The sequence below is a fragment of the Lathyrus oleraceus genome, chromosome 5, assembly GCF_024323335.1.
Source record: "Lathyrus oleraceus cultivar Zhongwan6 chromosome 5, CAAS_Psat_ZW6_1.0, whole genome shotgun sequence".
NCBI classification, from domain to species: Eukaryota; Viridiplantae; Streptophyta; class Magnoliopsida; order Fabales; family Fabaceae; genus Lathyrus; species Lathyrus oleraceus.
In genome coordinates this window covers 381910584-381929233 of record NC_066583.1, presented here as the reverse complement: position 1 = coordinate 381929233, position 18650 = coordinate 381910584, and positions in this window count along the sequence as shown.

Below are 18650 nucleotides of genomic sequence, written 5' to 3'. Positions count from 1 at the left end.
GTCAACAAGGGAACGAAGACTTGAGCGATGGGGAAACTACCTCGCAATGTATGGAAACATGCACCTGAGTTCTCACAACTCAACCACAATCATTATTCAGATCACGAAACATCAATTCCCGAATGGACTTACGTCTAAGCCATGCCTGGTTCATGCATGCTCGTATGATTTAACTTTCGCGGTGGATATCGGGTCCTCTATGAGGCTTAATCCCCAGTTCAAGTGACCGTCACCCGTATGAGAATCTAACCCACTTAAGGTCTCTTTCACCGTATGGGAATCCAACCCATTTAGGTGTCCACCTTTCCCCCATGTCCACCGTGGTTGGGGCTCAAACCCAATTGAGGCTCGAATCATCGGTCTCACGTCCCAATGCTTACTCATCAAAGCATACCAAAAAGAGATGTGCACCATCACAGAAAATACACATTCTGAATACATGATCGATTCCACAAAACATTGGTTCCACGAACCATAACAAAATCAGTCAATCACAAGTGACTTCATTCACCACAATACACAAATATTAACATGGCATGTTCCATACAATGCGTCTCATTCTCAATCATGGCAACAATTCGTCCACGACCTCCACATAAGCGTCGTACGAATGAATACCATATTCTCATATTACCTAGGTTGTAAACCTAACTCATGACCTAATTTCAATCCTAGGTTAACTCACTAGATTCATCATTTAATTTTCACCATTAGCATGTATTCAACATAAGCATATCATCACAATTGATTAATGGTTGGAAGAATGCATTTAGAAACACTTAAGAAATGGATTTTGAATTTTTTAACTTAAGTCAATCGATTGGTTGGGGAAGCCCAATCGATTGGTTCCTCTCACATTTCTGTTTTTCAAAATTTGCTGAGGATCAATCGATTGATCCTGAGTGTCAATCGATTGGCTCACTGAAATTTTTTCACTGTTCATATGCAACAAGTTTGTGCAATCGATTGTAATGCAGTGTCAATCGATTGGTCCTGCTAAAATTACATTTTTTTCTGCAAAACAAAGGGCTGTCAATCGATTGATGACAGAGACCAATTGATTGGTCCACTCATATTTTCACATTTTCCACTTCACAGACACCTTTTCCTCTATTATTTCATTTCTAACACACCATCCATTTCTTCTTCCAACAAAACTCATCATATTACATGCTCATATACACATGTATAACAAGGATTCTAAGTTCATAACTATAAGTATTTCAACATCATAAACATAACCAATCATTTAACCACAACCACAACAAATCATGTTATCACAACAATCATAAAGAACCTATCAAGCACATGTTCATAAAAACAACAACATCAAGAGAAATATTCATCACATAGCATGGATTGTTTATGATTTATCTATGATTCCATAACCCTAATCTTCTAGAAACCTAGAGTTTCTAACTAGAACCCGCCTCAAGAAATTGAAGAGGAGAAGTTGTTGAAGATGAGATGAGGATGAAGATGATGGTGTTGGTTCCAAACACTTCTTGATCTTCCCAAGCTTTCCTTCTTCTTCTTCACTAGCTTGTTTCTTTTCTTCTATCTTTCCCTTTATCTCTACTTATCTGTTCTGATACATTGAGAAATGAAGTGGCTTATGGTAGGTAGTATATCATACAAACATAGGGTGGTGAGTGAGTCAAAGATCATAAGCAAGTGGCCATGATTATTTGTGTGGTTAGTAAGTGGTTTCTAGTAGCAACAAATATCTCAAGTGGCGCCAAACTTGTAATATTTGTTCTACCAGAGCTATTGACCCATTATTAGTGTTACCAAAATGTCCAAATTAATAAAAGGTCAGTCCCAATTAATATTAATTAAGTCAACCTAAACTCACTATTTACTCTATTTATCCCAATCGTCAACTTTTAGAGCACATAGGAACTCAATTGGCCTCAATTAATAGAAATTTAGGCATTTAAGGAAATACGGGGTATTGCAAATAGTCAAGAGTACTTAATTTCATTTGTGTTTTTGAAAGACATCATTATCATTATGTCAAGAGTACTACATATAAATGGTGCAAGAGTTGACTTTTTACCGCTAGTTCTCCATTCATGAATCCTTCTGCATCATTATCTTTCAACGATAATTGTTAAGCATTCATTTTGGAAAAAAAGAAATAAGAGGAAACGATTAAAAGTCAAGAGTTGACCTTTTTGGATCTTGTTGCATTTTCATTTATTATTATTATTATTATTATTATTATTATTATTATTATTAAAGCTAAATTCACCTTCAAGTTACTTTTGTTCATTTTTGTTTCACTTTGTTTTTAATTTAATTTTTAATCTTTATTCCATTTTTATTCTAATAATACATCTAAAAGTTTGTATTTTGCTTTATCTATACATAAGGCAAAATATATTTTGGGATTAATGAAACAAAGTTACATTTTATTCAAATAAAAATAAAGGCTTTTACATACACCAAAACTACATTGCATTTGCTTCACAAAATTGAATTTCATATCCAATTACATATTATAACTAAATTAGCATTTTGCATCTGCATTTGTATTTCAATTTGAATTTGCTACACATTTGCATTTGTATTTCAATTTGAATTTGCTACACATTTGCATTTACATGATATTTGAATTTTCATTTACATTTCATAACCACTTATAACTATCATAACTACCTCTAATAACCTCAATCACTCAAACTAACACAATCTCCAAGTAACTTGAAGATTCAATCTCATCCTCTCTTAAACCTATCACATGGATCACAATCTAAAGGCCATGAATCATTGAACCCTAACCACCCTTCCCTACATTTTACTCTTATTTAAACTTCACTCATCATCACCATGAAAGACTAATCATAATTCACATAATGATTCTCACCACAAAAAATCAGAGTTCACATAATCATTCTCACCACAAAAAAAATCACAATTCGCAAACTCATTCGCAAACATATTCATCTTTAATATCCATTCTTCAATCACATCCAACCTTCATCAATCTCCATTCTTAAATCATCTTTAACCTTGAACAAACCTCCATAATCATAATTCACATCTTTACTCTCTAAAGCTTAATCTGCCATAATCACCATCAACCTCCATCATCGCCTCTTGTTCTCCATTATCATCACCACCTTCAAGAATTCAAAACAAAATAGAAACAACATTCAATTCATCACCTTCGACAACAACCTACCACAACCATAATCCAACAACAATCAACCACATAAAAACTCATAATCCAAGTAGCAATAAACCAAAAGCAAAATAGAAGTGAAAAGAATAAAGGATATGGTTAAGGCATTTCATCGAATACCTTGCGAGCAAGGACGAAATCCATATTTTTCTTCATTTTAACCCGGTAATCGTTCATCCAATTTATCTTTTTGATGTTGTATGCTTTCTTTAACTTTAATTCAAACCAAAATATTACCAAAATCGAATCACAATCAAATTGTAGCAGAACCGGTAATTGAGTCAAAACTGAAAAAATGCAAAAGCCGTAAAAACTGAGTCGCAATTAGAACTGAGTATGAACCGTAAAAATCTAAGAACTGAGTTTAATGCACAACCAAAATGAATTCTGAGTCGATAACAAACTTGAACTGAGCAGAATCACAATACGGCTCTGAACTGAAACGAATGTTGAGCCGAAACATGAGAATACCGAACCGTAAGCTTGTATCTTAAGCGGTAATTATTGTTGTTGCGTGAGAAATCAAAGGGAGTAGTCGCGGAACCATGAGTTTTCGGGAGAATCTCTTTGAAAAACCGTGAGTTTTCGTGATGAAAAACCGCTTATGTGAAATGGGGTTATGGGCCCTTGTGTTTTCATGTTGTTGCACATTCATTTTCTCTCTTGTTTTCTATTATTTTTGTTTTTATTTTTATTTTTTAAATATAATTTAACCACATGTCAATTTTTGATTGGTGCTGAATTTTTAAATTATATAATCATGTGTACACTCTCATAAACCTTACCATGGTCATGCACAATCAAATGAACACCCATGCATTTTTGCTCTTTGGGCTTAAGCAACATTTTTTTCTATCACACCTCATTCTTATTTCTTACACCCACTATACTCATTTGTTTTCGATTGATTTTATCTTGTTAATGCATTCATTTTGATTAGTAAAATTATGTGATTAATTTTTATTTTTGGTCAATTAATTTTGCTAATCGAATTTAATTAATTTGATTAGCCTATTGAATTAATTTTCAATTGAATAATCTTAATAATTAATTTTTTAGTGAAAATTAATTGATTTGATCGATTTTAATTAATTAAATTGTGACAATTCACTTGATTATTTGGTTAATGATCCTCAAATCTTGATTATTTGCAAATCTTTTTTATTTTATTTTACCATACTCCTCATTTGGCAAAATATGTCCCCCATCCTCAGGTTGTATTATTTGCTTAGTTTTATCACTTTTCATTTGGTTATTTGGTTATCTTAGTTAATTCCTAACATAGGATTAAAATCAACCATTCTTCGAAAAGACAAAACGATTTCTCCAACGTCATGTTGATATTTAAAAAAAAAATATTTCACAATAAAAAATGGGAAGAAAATGATTGATTGGGTGTAAACCTTCTCTCTCCCTGAGTGTTTGAACACTATTGTAGAGCTCCATGTTCAAACCCTCGTCTTCTGTATTTAAATACGACCATTTGAATTAAGTTGGTTTTTCTATAGAACAAAAATGATTGATTGGGTGTAGACTTTCTATCTCTCCGATTATTTGGGCAGTACTATAGAGCTTTCTGCGTGAATAAACGTCTTCCGTTAACAAACCTTGACTTAATTACCCATACATTTTTCACAATAATCTATAAATAAAGTGTTCTGGAAAAGCTATATTTGCCCCTCTTTGTTATTCTGCCACCACACCAAATTAAGAATAATTTATGTCTAAAATTTATTTTTTCCAACCAAAACCTACAACATGTTTGATTCTAACGACTAATTATATATTTTGCACTCTCAATCACTAATTTATTCCACCACAATAACTATTCACATTTTCAATTGAACCATTATCTTTCAAATCATTTCTATTATAGAGTTTGTATTAAAATAATACTAATAAAAATACTTCTTTTTTCACTTTTCTTGACATTGTCACCATCTCTCTCTCATGTCACTTCAATATTTGCAAATTTCTCTCGATTTTCTCTCTATACACTTATTTTAAATTTTGAATTCTGATTTTCCCCTTTATCCACTTACTACAAAAATAAGAATTTCTTCCGAAGAACACATAATACTAACAAGTTTATTTCTGTTTTATTTTCTGATTTATTCATATTTCAGACTTCTATTTTTAAAAGAGTATAAGATTTTTTTTCACACTTTTACATTCTTCAAAAATGTATTCATTTGTATTCTAAAAAAAAAGTAAATCTATATTTTATTTGCTTATTTATTACAATAAGTTTTATTTTGTTTTTTCAAAGCTTCATTCCTATGACAAATTCTATAAGGTATGAACATTCATAATTTTTTTCTTCTGAAACTTTTGTAAAATCTTAAATATTTTGTTTTAAAATTATGTGGTATAGAAAAAAAAAAGAGCAATATTTTTTATGAAAAAATAAGGATGCACCAAACTCACTTGAGGTGATGCACTTTTTTTTTATATTTAAAATAAAATATGAAACTATTGGAAAAATAAAAAATTATACAAAAATCTATGAGTTATTTATTCAATTTTTTTATCAAAAGAATATTTTGAGAAAAAATTAATTTATTAAAATTATAACAAAAAAACTAACATGAAAAAATACAAAATTAATTCTTGAAATAAAATTTAAATATATAGATTTAAAAAAATATATTAAATAAAGTTATATCTGATTTTTATAAAAAAAATAAAAATATATATAAATTAGATATAAATAACCGATAAATGAAAGAAAAACTAAACAATTTTTAATGAAGAAAATATATTTTTTTATTTAGCAAAAAAATAATTCATTAATTGTTACGTAGAAAAAGATCTCATTCTTTTTAACTACGCCATAAATTATTATCATAAATTTTTTTGTTCTTTCTTAATAACAAACCAAAACACACCCGATCTATAATAAAAATGGATAAGATGAAAAATTGATTGCTTTATCTACCATAAAAAGAAATCAATAAATAAAATTTGAAAATCCAAACTCTATGTCTTTAAAAAAAGAATATACTTTGTCAACAAAATAAATACTACAAATGAAACATATTCACTTCAACTTATCTTCTCATATCTCAAGTTGTTTTGCATGTGAAAGACTCATATTCAAGGTAGCTTATTTCAAAGTTTCTGCTTGTGAAAGACTCATATTCAAGGTAGCTTATTTCAAAGTTTCTGCTTATCGAAAAAAGGTTGAGGAGATTGAGACAAAGAATAATATATAATTTAAAATATATGAATATGGAAGAAGATTGATGAAAATTATGGAATGAAGGTTCAGGTTTTTGACAAGTTAAGATTCAATGAAGATGATGAATATGGATGAAGGTCGTTGAATGTGTTTGAAAATTTTCTTGGATTTTCTGAATATGAGTTGAGAATTAGATGAAGAATGTTGAAGGCTGTTGAAGGTTGCTCTGGTGTTTTCTGGAGATTTGTTGAGTATGTGATGAATGTTGAATATTCATGATGATTTTATAATGTTTTTCTGAAGATTTGATAAAGAATGTTGAAAATATGAAAATTTTCTAAGTTTTTCTGAAATAAAGAGAGAGAAGTCATGGAGAAGAGAGAGAAAAAAATAAGAAAAATGAATTGTTTTACTGAATTGAAAGGAGAAGAAGGGTGGAGGGATAAGGGAAATTCAGGGGTCTAATAAGGTGGTGACATGTGGATATAAAGAAAAAGAAACATTACCTTGAAATAGAGATAAAATCTTAGAGATTTGAAAGCTATATGGGAGATTTGAAAGTCACAAAACCCGTGGAAGGAGAGAGAGAAGACACACAAATGATAAAATTAATATAATTTACTAAAATACTCTTATTTATTATAGTTAGTAGAGTAGTTGAAAAGAGTGAAAGTTAATAAATAGGGGTATAGTAATGAAAAATAATAATATTATATTGGTATTCTAAGAAGACATTTATTTTGGAACATGAAAAAAAGTGCAAATGAGACACTTTTTATGTGACAAATGGAGTATATAAATTAATGGTGTGTTATGGCTAATAAATTAGGCTTATTATTTTTCATTAATGTATTGGCCAAATAAGACATTCTTACTCAGAGAGAGAGAGAGAGAGAGAGAGAGAGAGAGAGAGAGAGAGAGAGAGAGAGAGAGAGAGAGAGAGAGAGAGAGAGAGAGAGAGAGAGGAGAGAGAGAGAGAGAGAGAGAGAGGAGAAGAGAGAGAGAGAGAGAGAGAAGAGAGAGAGGAGAGAGAGAGAAGAGAGAGAGAGAGAGAGAGAGAGAGGAGAAGAGAGAGAGAGAGAGAGAGAGAGAGAGAGAGAGAGAGAGAGAGAGAGAGAGAGAGAGAGAGAGAGAGAGATTCTTACTCCAAGAGTAAGTGATTGATTGTTACTTGACATCTTGACCATTAATTCATTTTAATTTGATGGCTATGGCTATGGATAATTATTAATTAATGGTCATGTTATCCATATGTTTTTCTCTTTCTGTATTTAATTATTAACTAGTAACATACCCGTGTGTACGCACGAGCGAGAATGTTAGAGAGATATAATTTATTGAAGGTTAATTGTTATTCATATTGAATAAAAAGAGATTTTATAGTTGAATACATAAGTGACTAAATGAAACTTGATTAAAAGAAATTTTGAAAATTGAAAATTAGTAATAGAAAAAATCAAAATAGAAGTATAAAATAGTTTTTTGTTGAGAAAATGTAAAAAAGGCATTGAGTTAAGAAAATGTGTTGATTTTAAAAAATAGATTGAGTTATTAAAAATATAAACTCTTGAAAATGTAGTAAATTATGTAACTTTTGATAAAATTAAATTAAAAATTAAATTATGAAATATAAATAAAAGGAAAGGAAAATTGATGTAAAAACTCAAAATGTACATAATTGTAATATGGGTATTAAAATATAAAGAAACTGAATGTACATAAAATGTTAATAAAAAATGTGAAAAACTCAGAATGGAATGAGTATTGAAACCAAGGTTAGCCCAAATCATTTAGTATAAAAGGAAAATATGGTTTTCTTGTGGAAAGACAACCAATGTGTTAAGCCATAAAGTTAAAGGAATACAGAGAGGTCCAAGTGCTGTAATAATGAATCAAGAGCAACCGTGTGGTTTCTCAAACCGATATGGTTGCATGTTCACGTATTATAAGTTGGTGCAATGGATTCAAGATCTGTATTGTTAACAATTTTTTTGCAGGTTACTGTTAGATTCGGAGAAGAAGAATGATTGGATTCAAGAACGACTTGACAACCTTTATGGTGAAGCTTTAGGTGTGAATGACGAAGCAATTGCGGATGCAAGTTTAAGAAAGAAACGAAAAGGAAAATAACATGAAGTTGCAAGAATTGGAGTGGGTGAAGTAAGAAAGGTTGTGAAGGAACCATTTGCTGGGCCAAAGAAAGCCATCGGTGAAACTTCAAAGTGCTGAGATATTCGGGAAAAAAACGAAGGTAATATGTTTAGTGTTTGAATGTCATGTTAGTTGATTTGCAAGTGATTTTTTTTTTAAACTTTGTCATTGATGATGTTGCATGTATGGTTGTTATGTTGTAGTTATTTAAAAATGTTATATATGATTATAATTACAATTATGTATGTGTATGTAATGTGTAAAACACTATATTGAGTATTTTTAAGTGTTGTCAATGAATTTATAAATGTTAATATTATGAAGGGATGACAAGCTATCTGAAACATATGAGGAGGAAGTGAAGAATGTACAAAAGAGGTTATGAGAGGCTTTCCTAGATCCTAAATTGGACCATCACAGTAGCAGTTCTGATTCAGATGCTGAAGACTCTGATGATGAAGAGGAAGATGATAGAGAGGAAACACATTACTGGGAAAAAGAGATCATTATGGTTATAAGGCACGAAAAAATATTCTGGTAAGACAATGTAACTCATGTTATAAACTTTCTGAGTATATTGATACACATGTATATTGATATTAATTGGTAGTAATGTTTACGTGCACATCATTTCCCTAGAGAGGTCACTAAGAAAAGTCTATTTTGGTACCAAAAAGCAATAGAGATTATTGATGAAGAATCTGGAATGAGCTATTACGGAAAGGTGAATTGTGAAAAGTGTAACGACAAGGTAGTGAAAAAGGAGAAATTTATAGGAAGTGACTGGTACGAGTTTGCTTAACCCAAGAAACTTAGAAGAGGTGATAAGCTTGGATTCTTCGTAGATACTTTTTATCCCGAAATAATGTATCTTTCTTTGTTGAACCGCTGATGTTCTTTACAGGAGACCACTTCAGTTATAGATAAATGGAAGGTGGTTGGTTATATTTTGTTGGTGGTGTTGTAATGAATGAAGCTAGCGGAAATATACCCGAACGTATCGCATGCTCGAACATACAACAGAGTCGCCATCGAACTTTATTTATCTCCAAAGGGAAGGGAAAACATCGATAAAACCCCGGGGAAAGAGATATACTGGGTAAGGAAGTCAGTTATGCAAGGGGAAGGTATTAGCACCCCAAACATCCAAGGTATTCCATGGGAACCGGTTTGATTGTTCTCGCTCGAATAGGTGTTATCTAAAGATTACTCGCAAAAGAATGGGGAAAAAGAAAAGGAATAGATAAAGTGCTCGATGAGGATTGGGGCCCTCATGCCTATGTATCCTCATAGTGCAATGAGGAATTTAGAGCTCCGTAGTTCGAAGAACTAGAGGCGGGAGATGAAAAGAATTCTGATCTCAGGTATGGTATGAACCAAAAGATTGTATGATTGAACTCCAACAAGGGTGAAAAGATGAACCCAAGAGTAAACAGGTATGAACCAACAAGTGATGGCCTACATCGTTGTATCACTGTATTCGAACAATTGAAAAAGGAGGGGAATTATGTGTTTGGGTTAAGGGCCAAACAACTCTTGGTTCACAAGGAGGTACAAGATGGAGCGCAAAGGTATACTGTATTTGGCTCAAAGAATAGGTATATCACATGAAGTGAAGGTAGATAGAATATGAGTGCATCATGGGATGAACGGAGTGAAGTGACAGAAGTCACAGAATAAGGGAACTTAGTAACAAGTGACTGAATAAGTATTGTTTGAAATCGAAAGGTGAAAGTGTATTGGAATCCATAAGAGAAATGAGATTTCTACCATAGAGGGAAACATCGTTAACCGATATGTGGACTAGCAGGCCTCCACTATAGGGTGTTTAGCTAAAAAGAAGTAATTAAGTGTTTGGGTTAAGGGCCAAACAACTCTAGGTAACAATACGGACTATTCGTTAGGCGTCCTAAAAGGGTGTACATGGAACTCCAAAGAAAGTGTATTTCGGTTTCAAAGAAACGATGTGTCACTAGGTGAAGGATTTATGATCGAAGGTAGATAATGAATAGTGAAAGATATGGACGGTGCCCTAAGGCGAAGGAGGAATAATTAGAAGTATGCTCGCCAAGGATTCGCATCCTCGTGCCTACGTATTCTCATTGTGCAATGAGAAAATCAGAGCAATCGTAGTTCGGAACTAAGAGAATAAAAAGAGAGAGATATTTGTCTAAGAAACGGGGACTCACAAGACAAACACCTCTTCAAGGAAGGATTGTAGTATTGGATAGTACAAGGAATAGCGTATCACTTGCTAGGGAATCAACAATTTGAGATCAAATGAGGATAGTATCTTGGATCCAAGAGAAGGATAGACTCTTAATCGAATAGCAAATTGGCGTCTTAGCCGAAAAAAATGAATTAAATGTTTGGGTTACGGGCCAAATAACTCTCGATTGAGGAGGTGGACTATCGTTAAATCATCCTAAAAGGATAGACAAGGAGTCCAAGGATAAGTATGATTGATCTCAAAAGGATGTTATGATTGAATGAATGGAGAATTATTGATTGATAAATAGGGAAAATTGATAAAAAGGGTAGCTCGCGAAGAAACTGGGTTCTCCTACCTACGTATCCTTATAGTGCAATACGGAAATCATAACTTTCGTAGTTCAGCCCACTAGGGCTGAAAGCAAGAATGATTGGAGGCAAAAGAAATGAATGATTGAATGAAAATGATTGAGAGAGTTGAATATAATGGAGAGACTTGATAGCTACGGGATGAGAATCATACTAAAGTCTATGGGTAAAGGTGGATACAATCAACAACGAGCCAAACGTCTTGCACCCAAAGATATCCAGAATGAGTGTAGGAAAGCTCCAGTCTCATTCCTTCTTTACCACTTAAGGCTCGTGGCATTTAATTCTCGTCTTAACTTTCAAGTGGAAAGAGAAGAATCTTTGTAGTTGTTTCTTGTGTCGATGATGAAGACCTTATCAATCGTTTGATTCGAATTTCACTAAAATCTATGAGTAAAGGTGAATACGATGAGTGCTGGGTCATACATCCCATACCCAAAGATACTCAGAATGGGGGTAGGAATACTCTAGTCCAACTCTTTCTCCATTGCTTAAGGCTCGTATCGTACGACTTGGTTCATGATTGATAAGTTGTTGACGTAATCCTTACTTTGTTGTTTTTGCTTTGTGAAGGGAGAGACTTGTAAATTGTATGATTAGAATTGTGCTAAAGTCTATGAATAGAGGTGAATACGATGAGCGTTGAGTCATACGTCCCATACCCAAAGATATCCAGAATGGGGGTATGAATACTCCAGCCCCACTCCTTCTCCATTACTTAAGGCTCGTGCCACACTCTTCTAACTTTGATTTAACAAGTTCTTGAAGATGCCACATTTGATGTGCTTGAATAATCCGCGGCTTGGTATGGCTGAGGATGCATTGATTGAAGATCTTGACTTGAGGCCTTGAGCTCCACAACTTGGAATAAAATTCTATTTAAGTGACCAAGGGCCTTTTGGTCACTCAATTTAGACTCTGGGATTATACAAGTTCGAAGGATTTAATTAATCAAAATTTCTTTTGATCAATTTAATCATGGGTTTTATTCTGGTTTTAGGGAATCGGGTTAATCCTATTCTATAAGTTAGTAATTGTTAGAAGCTATCATAAGGGATCATGTATTGATTGAAAATTCTAAGTTGGAAGTCCTAAGGGAGCATGTACATATTGGTCAAAATCTTGATTAAAAACCCCATGTATAAGTACTACAATTGTTAGCAAATTATTCAATCCTAATGTCAACTTCTAGTTCTAAAGGGATCATGTCATTCTATCCCTAAAATAGCAAAATAAGCCCATAAGGGCAAATTCGTTATTTACAAAATATGTCAAAATATCACAAATCAAATTTTAACCTAAAGTTGAGATTGATCTTAACCTAATGTTGAAAATGACTAATTATCCCTAATTAGAATCTAATCAAAAGTCCTAATTAAAATTCTAATTAAATCTCAGGGAAAGCCCTAATTAGAATCCCAATGTCCTAATATCCTAAATATCAAGATTTAATTCCTAATTGTCAATTATCAATCTAATTAATCTAACATTATCCTAGTTAATCTAATTACAAATTGTAAAAAACAATTAAGAAAAAGCAATTAAAGGGGAGGTTTGAATTAGGAAATGGGTGTAAACAGCATTTGCCTAATGGGCTGCAAGTGAGCCCAAACCAAGTTTTTGGTACAGGAAGCATATTCAAAATGAATGTGGGGTGTGAAACAGAAAAAACACATGGGTTGCGTCTGAGCCCATCATCATTTCAATAGTTTCCTAGGGGTATACGCTCAAAACGTAGGGTGAATCAGAAGAAAGGCCAATGGGCTTGGCTAAGCCCAAATCTCATTTCTTTCAATAGCCACTGGGGGGTGTATCGGTAATGGTGGTGTGTGAAACGTAATCCAATGGGCTTGAACAAGCTAAGCCTAATCCCTCACCTCTGTTGACTTGTCCAAGTCAACAGATTCAAATTAGCTTTCAATACGCGCTCATTCTCTCCCTCAGCCTCACCGTCCATCCGCCGTGGACCACCGCGTCGGCACCTGTCGCCGGTGACGGTGGTGACCTAAACCTAATTCGCCACCACCATTGGACGCACAACTGTATGCTAAGCACGAATATACGAATTTTGGAAACAGTCATTGGATCGGTTGAATCAGACAGAACTGTGGAAGAACCCTAGCCTTCTAAACTCAAATTAAATGACGCTTGGCACCAATTGATCCCTACCACTATGGGGATTTCATTCCCTACCCTAGATACTACATTTTGGTGAGCTCAAAGTAAGAAAACATCACGGAGGAGAAAATGACTTACCAGAGAAGACGATGGGAAAATTCCACCGGTGAGTTCTTGAACTTGATTCGCCCTCTTCTTCTTCTTCCTCTTTCTTCTTCTTCTTCTGAGCTAGAAAATGGTGAGATGAGAATGCAGTGGCTTATCTCAAAAAGATTGAAGCTTCAATGGCTTCTAGGAAAGAGAGCTTTGAGTAAGGTGAGGGAAGAGAGATTGCAATAGAGAGAGTGCAGATTCGAGCAAATGCCAAGGGTAGTAAAATGTGAGTGGTAAATTCCTTAAATAGAAGTGAGGTTTAGAAACTTTGGTAGGTTTTGATTTAGGTTTGGAGTTAGTTGGATATGGCTTGGAATCAGTTGGACTTAACTCACTGAGTTAACTGAAAAACTCAGTCAGTTCCTCTTGACTCAGTTAGTTATGTTTGTTTATGTTGGTTAGTGAATGAGTGAATCTGAAATTTGACTGGCTATTGCAGGTTATGGTTAGATTGAAGTTATGTGGGATTGGTTTAGTGACCTTTTGAACTTATTTCAGGTTGCTTTTAAGTGGCTTTGGCTTTTCCCTTTGGATTGACGATTGGCTTGTTGTTCAGCTGGCTTATAGCAAGGTAACAAGTGAACTCATACATAACCTGTCATAGATCAAAGTTTATTGAACTCCCTATGCATAGTTGCTTGTGATGTCAATTGTTGTTAACAGTTAGGTAGAAAATGGTCAAGGCTTTGTGTATTGCTTCACACTGCAAATGATTGCCCATAATCCTGCTTCCAATTGCCCCAATGGTTCTTGCCAGGCTAGGTTATTCATCCATTGGAAAATCATGTTCAAATTTAGTTTGTCTATAACTGACATTGTGAGAACCTTGATGCAGGCTTGGAACAAGTTTTGCTTTGAGGTATGTATTTCACTGTGATAATGCACTACTGTTTCCACAACTGGTTTTGCAATGCACATGGGTGAATCATGTTGAGTCCCCCTTCCAATTCAACATGTGGTAGGTTGTTAAGTTTGATTTGTTGTGTAAGGCTCATGTTGGTTGGTGATTGGTAATATTGCAACCTTGCCTATTACAGGATGCATGACCAATGCACCTCACTTCCAAATTCATGCACCATGGACTTGACTTGGCACAACTGGCCTGTGACGCTGAACCCTGGTTGTGTACAGCAGGTGACCTTGTCATTTCCTTATGTGGTGTCTAGCTGCAAGAGGTTTTGGGGACTTAGGTTCATGGTAACACACTTCATGGCCTGGAATTGGATTAATGGTGTGTGCAACTGGTGTTTTCAACTCAGGATCCAGGTTTGTCCTGCAGCCAGTGGTTTCAAGTTTGTATGGTATGGCTTCAAAACTTCACACCATGTACTATTTGGTGTTAGTTACCTTGATGAATTTTCCTGCTGTGTCTTTCCATGATTTTGCATTTATGATGCAGTTGTATGCTACTGTTACAGGTGTATGCTATGTAAATGTTAGGTTGATAGTATTGTGTGATGACTCATTGCCTTCATGACTGAGTTTCTTGAATGCATTGGTTCTGCAGGATCATGTTGTGTCTTTGCATTTGGTTAATTTCACAACCTGGTATTCTATTTTGGTGTTGTGTGGCATGAACTGTTTTGTCATGGCTTTTGGACTTGCAGTAGGTATGGTGTTGTGGATTGTTTTAAGGCATTACAGCAAGTGTGTTGCACGTATGTTATAGCAGGCCTTGCAAAGTGCATGTTATAGAAGATGGATGCACACACCATGGTAATTTTTTTGAATGCCAGTACCATGCTTTGTTTGTCATTTATGTGTTGCATGGTGTTGGATTTGTGGACCAGTTAATGGTATGCTGCTAAAAGTTCCAACTTGGCCAATGTTCCTGCACTAGTTTCTGCAGCAGGTGTGATATTTGTGAGTTGTTAGCTTCAATTCTGGACTTATGTTGTTCTTACCTTGGTTTTGCTCCAGGTTATGTGTAGCTGAGTTTGTCATCCGTGCTGCATGACAGGAGTTTGTGTTCAGTGGCTCGCATCAATGTTTTTTTGTAGTTGGTAGGTGGGCTTCATGTTGTAGCACATGGCTGTTATAGCAGTAGGCACTTGTGGACTTGCAGTAGGTATTGAGGACCATGGTTGTTATGTCTTTTAGAAGGTTTTGGCTGGTTGCAAGACTTTGACCCAATTGATGAACTTTCTTCCTCCAATAATAAGATAAATGCATTTCCTGTATGCCTAACACAATGAATGGATTTCCTGCAATTCTGCAGCAGGTTAGCTCCATTTGGTTCAACACTTCATGGCTTGATTTGTGCCTTATATTATTATGTGATCAAGCTTTGTTTTGTTGATTGCAACTTCTGATTTGTACGTAGGACTGGCTTAGGTGCACTGCAGCCAAGGGTTCATGTAGGCCATGGTTGGTTGGTTGGACAAACAAAATGGCATCAAAAACATCCTCATGAAGCAACAAGCAAATGGGACACCAAATGATCAATATGGGATATAGGATATAATAATTAGGGTTAGGCCTGAGAGGTTTAGAATTTTAGGATGAAAAAAGGTTGAGTTGACTTTTGTCAAAGTTGACCAAAAAGTCAATTGTTGACCAAAGTCAACAATTGGTCAAACTTCAATTATCTTTGTATTTCTCTTGTAAATGGACATTGAATTGGTGGTTATGGGTAACTTTTAGGGTTTAGGAATTTTGGGTTGACTTTGGTCAAAGTTGACCAAAAATTCAAATGTTGACCAAAGTCAATAATTGGTCAAAATTGTCAAGACTTGTACTTTTTTTTATGTAAAATCAAATGTGATGGTTTAGAATGATGTGAAATGGATTTAAATGGATTGACAAATGGTTTGAAATTGGTTTATTTTATGACTTGAATGCTTGACTTTGAAAAGAAAATGAATTGACTGGTAATATATATATATATATATATATATATATATATATATATATATATATATATATATATATATATATTAACAAGGCCATGAACTGATGGCATAAGATTAAGGTTTGAATGAAGCATCCATGAATCAATGGGCATGACTTGCAATGGGCTTGTGACACAAGAAGCTTGGTTGTTTGGATGACCAAGACCATAAATACATCCACAATTAGCTGGGCAACAATAGAGCCTTGAGACCAAGATGGATTAGACCAAGTACCTTAATGATAGGTGAAGATTGGGTGTCATGGATGCAAAGCCAAACCACCAAGTTCATTTGTTTCACCATCTCCTTGATTAGGGTTTCTCTGAGGCTTACCCCTCAAGCAAGTCTCTTGAATCAAGCCATATGCTTCAACCACCAGTCTTCTAGTGTGTGAGCTTGAATTAGGGTTTTGATGACCAAGATAAGGCCTAGGGAAGCTCCATGAGATCATACCTTGAGGAATTAGGTTTTTGAAGACCCTAGAAGGTTGCCTGGATAATCCCTTGTTGAATCTAAACCTCTACAACGAACAACTAGGGTTTCACATCCTCTAATGCTTGATGATATAGTCAGACCATGCTCTTGAGACTTGATATCCACATAAACCCTAGCTCCACAAGCCCCAGGTTTGTGAATCCATGATGATCCAACAGTGAAGGAATGATGCATGTGGATGAATTATGAACGTATGCAAGTGATCCCCAAACCAAGTAGTTGGGTGAATAATTAGGAAAAAGGGAGGGAAAATTTTGGGGTACAACAGTTGCCCCTATTTATCTTCTTGAACCTGAATACATGAATTGCGGAAGCTTTTCAGGTATCCAAGGTAGAAGAAGATTAAATACTAACGTATCCAAAATTTGCTAGAACAGGTGGTTGAGGTCATCCTAGACTTTTGAGGTTTACATAAGACATCATGGCGGGGAATATGATATATGTAGTGCATGTTATATGCTTATCTTTTATGATGCATGATGTATGTTTGTTTGTCATTGCGGTATTCCAGCTGACTGGATGTCACAGGTGTTCAAGTAAAACCATTTTTGAGTCACCAGTCATCTTTCAAGTTTATCGGGTCTTTACAATAATGCAAAATGTTTCTCTTTAGTGTAGCTTTTATTATTCCTCAAAATTTTAAAGCATTATGTGAGTAAGATAAATCAACTATTTTGCATACAAAACACAGAAGAACAATATTTGATGGAATGAACTGAATTTTATTGATATGAAATTGTACATAATGATGTATACAAAGATGCAGACACCCTTGATGAGGGCGTTGCAAAAATTGAAAAATAAATGAAATGGCAATGGGAAATATTTTGTATATATTTTCTTCCATTGATTATAACATTGGCCTTAGTCTACTTGTAGAATCTGAATTCCGAGACCTTGCTTCTGCTGAAGGTGATTAGATCGATCCTCGACCATCTGATATCTAGCTTGTAGCGTAATGGGCTCAAAGATCATAGTCAATGCCTCTATCCCTAACTTTTGCTTGGACATTTCGTTTTTTTTTCTTCCACCGGGATGCTCCTTTTTTCCTAAGCCATCCTTTCAGGTTTTCGACCTAGCGAGCCTTGTCTTTTGTTCCCTAACTTTTGCATGGACAATTCATTTTTTGGTCCATCGGTATAGCCGTTTTTGCCTAGATCAATCTTGCTGAGGTTAATCTAGCGGGCTTTCATCATTTATTTTTAGGCATAATATTTTTTGACTATGTCTACATTCACCGGCGAGGGAAAGTCTTCCCCATCCATTGTTGTGAGGATTAGAGACCCACATGAGAAGGCCTTCTTAATGACGAAAGGTCCCTCATAGTTGGGAGTCCATTTTCCTCGCGGGTCTGAATGAATAGCAGAATACCTTTTGAGCACGAGTTCTCCTGCGCGGTACTCACGAGGAAGAACCTTCTTGTCAAAAGCTCGTTTGAGACGTCTTTGGTATAGCTTCCTATGACAGATGGCCGTCAAACGCTTTTCTTCGATCAGATTCAGCTGGTCATATCGTGATTGAACCCATTTAACTTCATCAAGGCCATCTTCCATGATGACTCTGAGTGAAGGGATCTCGACTTAAATCTAGGACAACTTCCATCCCATACACCAAGGAGTATGGAGTTGCCCCAATGGATGTGTGGACCGAGGTTCTGTAACCATGCAGAGCGAAGGGTAACATTCATGCCAGTCCTTGTATGTCTTGACCATCTTCTGGACGATTCTCTTGATATTCTTATTAGCTGCTTCTATAGCGCCGTTCATCTTGGGCCGATATGGTGAAGAGTTATGGTGCTCGATATTAAACTCTTCACACAACTCCTTTATCATATTGTTATTGAGATTACTGGCGTTGTCAGTGATGATCTTACTAGGTATCCCATAGCGGCAGA